At 51.0% G+C, this 9,164-nt stretch overlaps 1 long non-coding RNA gene across 1 annotated transcript; it reads right to left on the reverse strand.

Moving 5' to 3' along the window:
* Positions 1-326: 326 nt before the first annotated feature.
* LOC106728693 lies at positions 327-7,336 on the reverse strand. Its single transcript, XR_001364951.2, has 3 exons — positions 7,022-7,336; positions 6,702-6,818; positions 327-813 (listed from the first exon to the last, which is right to left on the reverse strand). It is a non-coding gene; the product is annotated as an uncharacterized LOC106728693 (long non-coding RNA).
* Positions 7,337-9,164: the final 1,828 nt, after the last annotated feature.

Here is a 9,164-nt window from a genome sequence, read left to right on the forward strand (position 1 = left end):
CTGATGCGGGTGAAGGCCCAGCTGTTCCAGAAGGGTCACATGGCAGATGGACCCATCAACCCATCTCCTGGCCCCAGGCGCACCCTAGTCTAAGGCCCGCCTGCGTTGGGAGAAGGGCTGGGAGGCCAGCAAGCGGTGCCGCCCGGGGGCTAACCAGGGACCATGTGCATAGGACTACGCGTAAGACTTATTTCTGAACACACAAAGTATGGGAGTCCTCAAGCTGTGTTTATATGTGTGTGTGTGTTTTCAGGAGGTTTTGGAAAATATGACAATCTCAATCCATTAGATTTGGACTACTACACCATGGGGAAAACCACACAGAGGCAGTTACTAGGATTTATATGTTTTCCTTTACACACAAAGCCAGAAAAACAACGAACTGCACAGAGAGAACTGAATTCTGGTCCTGGCCCCGCCACAGACAGCTAGCTACCCCCAGGCACATCCTTTAAATCTCAGTAAGCCTCTGTTTTCTCTTCTGTGAAATTAGTGGATTAGACCACAGAATCTTTAAAACCTCCTCCATTGATAACATTTCGAGATTGTAAAAAAAATGCCTGACATGTATGTGGAAGCTTAGGATGCCGGGCAGCGTCGGTGGTGCTGTGTGACCAGCAGCTCCTCCCCTCTGAGGAGCTGCCATAGCCGTGAATGTGACCAGGAGCCACGTTCTCCTTTAATCACGTGGTGACTGAAGACCAGCAGAGGACATCCCAGAAGCTGTGTGAAGCATCGCAGGGGTGCGAAGGAGCCCTCAGGCACAGTCTTAAGGGCACAGCTCGATTTCTTCTGGCTCCTTAGTCTCCTTTCCTAAATACAGAAATCCTTTGTAAGTTTTCAGCTTCCTTGGACATTTTTTTTAGTGATTAAAATAGTGGATTAGATTTTAAATTGTATTTCCAGCTCTCCTCTAATGCATATTCTTCTGTTTCTACGTCTGTCTCTCCAGATACCAATGGGAAATATTTTCATCTTATATGAGGCCTGAAATTCTAAGTCAAAGTAAAGCAAGGGAACATGATTTCTTTGGCTAAACCATTAAATCAGAACAGGTAGAAGCTTAATTTTCTCTTAGAGGAGCATCTTATATTTCTCTGATGTCTGAAAGTAGACTTTTCACTTTTAGGAAAGTATCAAATTCTAGAAGAGTAATTTTTACATAAACGTTCTCTCTACCACTGTTCCTTGTGTTTTGTAGGAAACCCCACCTCAGCTGCCTCCAGGTCCTGAGGGCTCAGAACCTGAACTTAAAGCAGGAACCCTTTCCCAGCCTTTTCGGCCTCAGAGACTCGCTTCGAGTTCTCACCACACTGCTTGTGGATTTTGACCCACAACTGATGTCAGTGTCCCCAGTTTGGACCTGGGTAACCCAGATTTGACCCAGGGAAAAAGCAGAGGGGTGGATTCCGCCGGGGTAGGCACATGAGTGTTTCCTACACACTCTTCTCGGTCTTGATTTGTTACTTCTCAGGAGGGCTGCCAGACGGAGAACCAGGAGGTAAAAAGGGGGGGTGTGGTAGGGCTCCAACACCAGTGACTGAAGACAAATTAGCCAGTGCACAAAGCCTGGGAGCGCACAGAGCATCGGCAGGACCCTTTCACACATTTAATGAATAAAATGGATTCATTTTCCTCATCTGAAGTATATCCTGTACCTTATTTAAAACAGTTGCCTATTGACTCAAAATTCTTAGTATCAGCGCGTGCCGCCTTCTAGCCTGACACAGCTTCAGTAGCAATTGAATGTACATAACATAGTCTTGTCAGTGAAAGGGCAGGACAGATCTGTGGGATTTGAGAAGGCGAGGAAGAACAATAATGCAGACACCTCAGAGTCTAAGCTGCTTTTTAAGCCACATGCAGCTCAGGGGACAATGGTGGTGCGGCCATCAGTACCAGGCACCAGGACCAGTGCGGCAGGTAAAACGGCCGTGGATTTTGGTTTAATGATGGAAAAATCACAAATGTGAGAGCTCCTTTCGAGAAAATGGTAGGAAAAAGGAATCTAAAAAGCACCTGCTTGGGAAATTCTTCAGGCAGGTCCCTGGAAAACAGTCAACCCTGTGAGCGCCTCAAGGTCGTTCCTCCAGCCCCAGTGTCAGCAGTGGCCCGGAGGTGACGTGTGTTATTCTGACCTGGGCCTTCACGGGAAGGCACACCGCCTATGTCACTGACAGGGACACCACCACCCCCCCCAAATGCCCGGGGAAACCTACGGTGAACACTCAGAGCAGTCGGCTGTGGTTTCCTATTTAGTTGGGTTTATTTACTTTTTTTCCAAACTTAAGCTCCTATAAGACGAAAAGGCAGCACTCATCCAAGCGTTCTTGTTAATTGCTCAGGAAAACAAACAAGCAAGCAAACAGAAGTCTACAGAACGTCAGCTCTTACGGGGACCGTGGGCGAATCCTCAACCGCCTCCCCCCGTGCGAGGGAGCGGGCGCTCCCAGCCGGGCCCATGTGACAGGCCGCTGGGGCCCAGCCACCTCCCCGCTGCGCCAAGGACCCAGGAGTCCCAACCTGTGTTTTAACTCATTAAAATGTTATGACTTGACTGAACTTTTAAAAAGTGGTAAGGCAAGAAGGGCACTGTTTCCTGCTGCCCCGTGTCCTGAGGAGGTCCAGGGAGGGCACGTGTGAGAGCCAGGGTGAAGCCAAGGCCTCCCAGGCCTCCAGCCACTGCGCTGCATTTGTGCAGGAGGTGAGCGGACACTTCCATGCGGTTTCCAGCACCGCTTCAGGTGCACTGCTGTGACACCTGCGACTCAGCCAGAAACAAAGCAGAAAGCGAGATGCAGATGACTGTCCCTTCACAGGCTCCTGCCTTACTGGTCTCGAGCGGAACTAGGATACGTTCCCGGGGAAATACAGCCACGTCATGGCTTCCTCCATTCAACTCTTCTTCCTCAACGACGGCAGAGCAGACCTGGACGTTCACCTCCGCCCTGAAGCTCATGAAGGGGAAGGAGAGGTCCTGGCACCACCGTGGAGGCAGCTCACCTGCTGTTAAACTACTTCTCAGCCTTTACTCAGGGTGTACTTCTCTTAAAGTCCACGCCCGCGGGCTGTGCCGCCCCAAGCCTGCTAAAGCCATCGCAGACCGACTGTGGCCTTTTACGCCCCGGCTTGCCTAACACAACACCTGAATGATACTCCTTTTGTCACCAGCATTACTAACTCGTGCGTGGCCGCAAGTCCACAAACCTGGGGCTGGAGACTCGATTCCACAAGAACAGACTCGTTTTCAGAAGAAAGACGCTGGAAGAGGTGGTTTACCCACAAGTAAAATACACCCATATGCCCCGCCTTTCTTAGGAGCAGATACTAAGAAGACTTTAGGAGGGAAGGAACAAAGTGCTCTATAAAGAGTGGGCAAGAAAGATCAAAGACGTGCTTTGACCAAGGACCATACAGAATACAACGCCGCTCCCGAGCTCGGGCAGAAGGAAGCGTCACAGAACAAGCCCCGCTCTTGTCTGCTGATCAGCAGCCACCAGCTGGCTCCCCATTCTCTCTCTGTGAGGCCTCTGCCGGGAGAGGCATCCAATTACCGATTTACCTTCTGCCCTCAGACCTGGCCTTCTGAAAGGAGCTTTTGTTGTCCCTGCCTGGGCTGGTGCAGTAGCTAATTGAGATGAAAGGCACGAGGAGCTTCTTTTAGGACCAAAGCCATTATGTTATGTCCGTCTTACCAACTGGTCAAAGAGGAATGTTCTTATTGATTTTTCCCCTAAATACACATACATATTGTTTGGGACCCATCGGGAGTGATTAGTTCTGAAAGCAGTGCATTCTGCCGGCTGGGGCACGTCGCAGTGATTGGCCATTATTCCCCTTTGCTTCAGGAGTGGAAAGTCAACAGCGCCCGGACAACACCGCTCTGTCTGCGCCTTTTACAGGGGGGCAACAGGCACGAGACGCGGGATGGTGACACTGAGGGCTGTTGTTCTTTCTTCAATTAAGGGAAACATCCACCTTGAGGTCATTAACAGGAAAAGGGCTTCAAACGCAAACAGAAAGTATAGAGGCATTAAAAGAAAAGCATTTTGTAACAAAGGATGAAAAGATTAGGAGCTGAACATTCACAGGCGTGCTGGGGGCACATCTGCGGCAGACTGAGCGGGAATGAGAAGAGGTCTCACCGTTGGTGGCACGGGGCCAGCCATCGGGGACTGCGAGCCGGGTGGGGGGAACATGGACACACAGCTTCCTGTGGCCCAGGTGGGAGGGTGTCGGGTGGAGGAGAAGGCTGTGTGAGAGCGGGATGAGACGCAGGGGAGCCCGAGAAGCAGGGAGGCTAGCTGGAGGCCGCAGCCTGAGCGGTGGGCACTGCCGAGGGCCGGGAGTGTCCTCAGGCAGAAAGCGAGGATGCCTTTCACCAGCTCTGGGAGGGAGGGGGGCCTGTGGTGGGCTGTACTTCCCCAGTGCTCTGCTGCCTGCTACTCTGAGTAAGTCCCCTCCACGCGATCAGGAACAAAATTCAAACCCCTTTCCGGTGGTCATTTCACGCCTTTCTGACTGGCCCTAAGCACATCATCTTTACCTTGTGCTACTGTTACAGCTGTGCACGTGGAAGGGTAACTGTGAAAGGGGCTCTAACTGTCACCCGTATCTTTCCTCCTTTGCCCTTTTAATAAGAGACCCTGTCTCCCACCTTCCTCCCCCTCCATAGGATCCTAGAAGGCGCAGCCAGGGTGAACCCGGGATGGCTTCTGGAAGGAAGGAGAGCAATCAGACACGGTCAGTATGCACTAGGCCTCGCTTCCTCCCACCACGGGGGCCTGGGCCTGCTGCCGGGGCCCGGCACGCCTCTGTAGACCAGAGAAGGCAGCCTGCAGGAGGTGAGGCAATGAGACAGAAAGGACCTAGGTCTCTGGATGACCTCAGGAACAGAGCTACCTACAGCCCCTGGACCCCCACCCGCCTCTAGATGGAGACTTCCGTTCCCTGGGAGCCATGGTGTCAGCCCAGCCAGTGCCACAGCAGACATGGTGGTCATTGAAGCAAGACCCCTTCCACCTTGGACACAAGATTCTAAGACGGCAAACTTGCTTTTGACCAGAAAACATGGCACAGTAAAGGAAGTTCCCCACCCAGCCTGTGATTGCTGAGTATTCTCCCAGAGTCACACGTCTGTGACTTCGTCTTCCACTTTATGTATTTGGGAGGAGAGTCAGGGAGTCCTCTGGCATTACGTCTTCTGCCATAGATTTCAAAGGAGGAAGGCAAGGGTTAAGCTGCCCTGCTTAAGTTCAGGTGCCCCTCAGTTGGCCACAGGGCACTGAGATTAAACATTACATCTGCGCGTGTTCTGATGAGACTGGCATTGGAATCAGAGGACTCTGTAAAGTAGACGGTCCTCCCTGACGTGGGGGGACATCATCCAGTGCATCCAGGGCCCGAACAGAACACAAAGTGGAAGAGGAGGAATCTGCCCTTTTTCCTTCCTCATCTCTCATCCCCTCCTCTCCTGCCCTCGGGCTGGGAGTTACACCATCAACTCCCGGGTCTCGGGCCTCGGGGCTCAGACTGAACTGCCCCACAGCTCTCCCGGGGCCCCTGCCCGCAGGCGGCAGGGCAGCCTGCACAAGTGACGAGCCACTTCCTCAGAGTGCAGCTCTGTCTCCCTCCCTCCCTCTCTCTGTGTACACACACATACACACACACAACCAATAGGATATTTGCTCTTGTGTGTGTGTGTATTTCTATTGGCTCTGTTTCTCTGAAGAACCCTAATATTGTTAACATACTTAAAGCACAGAAAGTAGGCATTTTTATAAGCAAATCAGTTGAATAATTTTGCCTCATGAAAATCCTTGACCCGTTAAAGAAAGATAACAGTTCTTTTATTGATGTCTCCTCATTCTTATTCCACTTTCTCAGAAGTCAGTGAAGTGCAAGGACAGTTACTGTTACTCTGCAAATGAGAGAATAGAAATCTCCCAGGACGTTCTTCTAGCAGAAAAAGAAAAACAGTATTGAATGGACAGGGAAGAAATAAAACTAGTGGTAAAAACTTAAAAAAAAAAAAAAGAAGAAGAAGAAGAAGAAGTAGGACCTGCATGTTTACAAGGGAGCTGCCAGATGGGCCCGTGGAGGCCGGGTGGGAGAGGCTGCCGGTGCTCAGCGGAGGTCAGCAGCTCTGGGGACGGACGCTCCGCCCCGGGACTCATGGGAGGGCCACCCGACACTCGTCCGGGGGCTTCTCGTGAGAGGCAGCAGGGCCCACTGTCAGGGAAACAGCAATCTGCTGACTCCCACATTCCCAACGTGCTTCTAACCTGGCAGGTGCCTTCTGGAACCTTCGGGTTTGAACTCATTTAGCAAATTACCCCTGATTCTGTCTTATAAGCATCTTTCCAGAGCTCATCTGCTTTCCATCACACGTGAAATCATGGCTCCAAACCACCTGTACCTTCCCATCTCCCTGTCTTCCCTTAAGCATTAGGCGTTCTGGAACTTAACCCTCTCATCCTCATTGCTTCTCACTGCCCTGGAGTGTCCTAGCTCCATCGGACTTTTTGTTTTGTTTTTTCTTTATTTACCGCAATGTAGCTACTTTCAAACACAAATGATAGTGGTAGCTTCCAAACCACTGAGAACTTCTCCACAAAAGAGGGTGTCATTAAAGCTCAATGCCAAGTATTTTTCTAAAATAAACATTTATGGAATCTCCTGTCTTCCCCATTTCCACCAACCTTAAAATTCTATCAGGAACGAAGATCAGGTTTGTCTGACGTTATCTTTCCCACCAACGTCCGTAACAGTGAGGGCTCCACCGGTCTCCGCGTGGTTTCTCTGTTGCTTGCTTGTCTCTGGTTACAGGCAGCAAATGCAGTTCCCAGCGGGGCATAAAATAAAAGGGATTCACTTTAAACTCTCTCCAAATCCACCGTGTCTACAGGAGCGGACACACAATCCGTGCTTCCGAGGGCTTGTCTCAGTGTTCTTTCTGAGATGCCCACTCTAACCTCAGTGGACTGAAAACCAGGCCCTGAATCACAGACAACATACTCACAGCAAGTCAGCATCTACCCCACGGAGGCCTCTTGTCATCCCCCAGCGCTGCTGGCTCTCCCCCACTGGGGCTGCTACACCTTCTACTTACAATCCATTCAACCAGCACTTGAGCTGGACCGAGCCCTGGGGCGGAGGCTACTCTGCAGATGAGCGCACACACCCCGTCTCACAGCCTGCCCTGCCACGTCTCAGAGCTGGAGGAGGTCTCGGAGGTGATCTAACTGAGCCCTTCCGTCTGACTGGTGAGGAAACTGAGGCCCGAGGCCACACAGCTAGTAAACAGCAGGCGGGGTACTAGTGCGAGCGCTGGAGACCTGCAGCAGAGAGGGGGGCGCTGCTGCTGGGCAGGGCCCTGGCCAGCCCGCCCGCTCTGCGTGTGACCAGGCATGCCCGTGCCTGAGAGACTGTGACAGAGGGAGGCGAGCCAACTGGCTGCAAAATTTCCTTCCTTCTGTGAAATTCTGCTCTAGGTAGAGACAAAGTTAAAAGTTTCACCTCATACAGACAGTGAAATGATGGAGAAAACGTTTAAATCAACTCAAACTGAGCTTGCTTCTAATAATTCAACCAGGTACACCCAGTAAGCATACTGTTTCTAACAAAGATTAATCCTTCATTTTCCCACTTACAATGTCTCTGAAAGAGAATGTTCTCATATTCCTTAGGCATTTGGAGCTATTCTGGAAATATCGTTTTTCTATGAAACCTTACAAATAGAGAGAACACGGCACCGTTCATGTAGTTAATCTTCTAAATAAACTGGAACTCGCTGCATGTGATTTTCTTTGTGACTAAGCTATGGTCATCTTCCCTTGGTGTTTATATTAGACACTCTGGATGCCCACGTGATGAAGTGTCCTATAAATAGTGCTTTCTTGACAAGGGCTCACTTCTTCAAGCATAAACCTTCCGGACACTGTGCCTGCACTGTGGCTTGTGCACAGAGTGATCAGTGCGCAAGCATCTTTTCTAAACAATATCACGTCATGGAGATGACACTGCACTGCAAAGAGTCACACTTCAGTGCCCTGGGGGACGGATGAAAAGGAAGAGAACGCTGCCCTAGGGCCCATAAAGAATGACTTGTCGTGCTTCTGTGGACTTAAAAGGCTAGTCTCCAGGAGCGTTTCCCCCTTTTCCTATGATATTTGTTTTAATTTGTCTAAGATTGGAAAGAACTACATCAAACAGGAAGAATATTTCCTGTGTGTTATGAAAACATGGTAGGTGATCCGCCAGGTCCTCCCTCTGAAAAGCCCTCCCATGTATGAGCATCACCAGGGAACAGCTGTCGCTCAAGGCCGCCCCCTGAGTAGTGTCCCTACAGCGCTCCCTCCCACATCCCACGTGGTGGAGGAGGCACAGGCTCGCCCCCGGCCGCCTGTCCTCTTGCCCCGCCAGCTTCCATCTCAGTGGAGCGGCGGGTACGCGTCTCCTCTGCGGAGTTCTTGGAACCCTTCCCCATGCCCCACTGGGGGGCCACCGGGGGAAGACACATAACCTTCTGCTCTTCACAAGTGCTCAGCCAGGATGTGGTGTGCCAAGCACCCCAGTCTTCAGGAGCAGTTTCTTTAGAGCCCAGTTCTTGTCTTGGGGTCACAGAGTACAACCCCCAAAGGGCTAAGAACTCAAGGTAAATCTTCAACTCATGTAAAACGTATTCCAGAACTGGTGTTCTAGCTTCTGTAGGCTGGACGGTTTGTGGGGTAAGGAGTGTCGAAGGCCAGGGCTCTCACATCTTGGTCTGGGGGAGGGCATGGTTCTGGCCGCCCTGCAGCATTCTCTAGAACGTTCCACTACACTCGCTAGAATGTGGGGCTGCTTAGTACCTTTGACCTTGGCTTTTGAACTTTAAGAGAAATTCCTAGTCATCAAGAAAAGTCTTACTCAAAAGCATCACTCTTTAAGGATGAGGAGACGGCAAGGGAGGGAGACACAATGGCTGTCTGCACTTAAGCAGGTCATAGTCTAAAATGGGGGTCAAGGTGTAGACCAACAGGTAACGTGGGGCCGTCGCTGTAAGAGCACTGAACCACGTGTCCTGGCAGGAGGCGTCTTAAGACTGAAATACACACTGGGGAGTTGCCCACACCAAGAGAGGCTGCACAGCCGTGAGGCTAGCCCATCACCAAGCAGAGGAG

Source organism: Camelus ferus, chromosome 35 (assembly GCF_009834535.1).
Source record: "Camelus ferus isolate YT-003-E chromosome 35, BCGSAC_Cfer_1.0, whole genome shotgun sequence".
In the NCBI taxonomy this organism is placed as follows: domain Eukaryota; kingdom Metazoa; phylum Chordata; class Mammalia; order Artiodactyla; family Camelidae; genus Camelus; species Camelus ferus.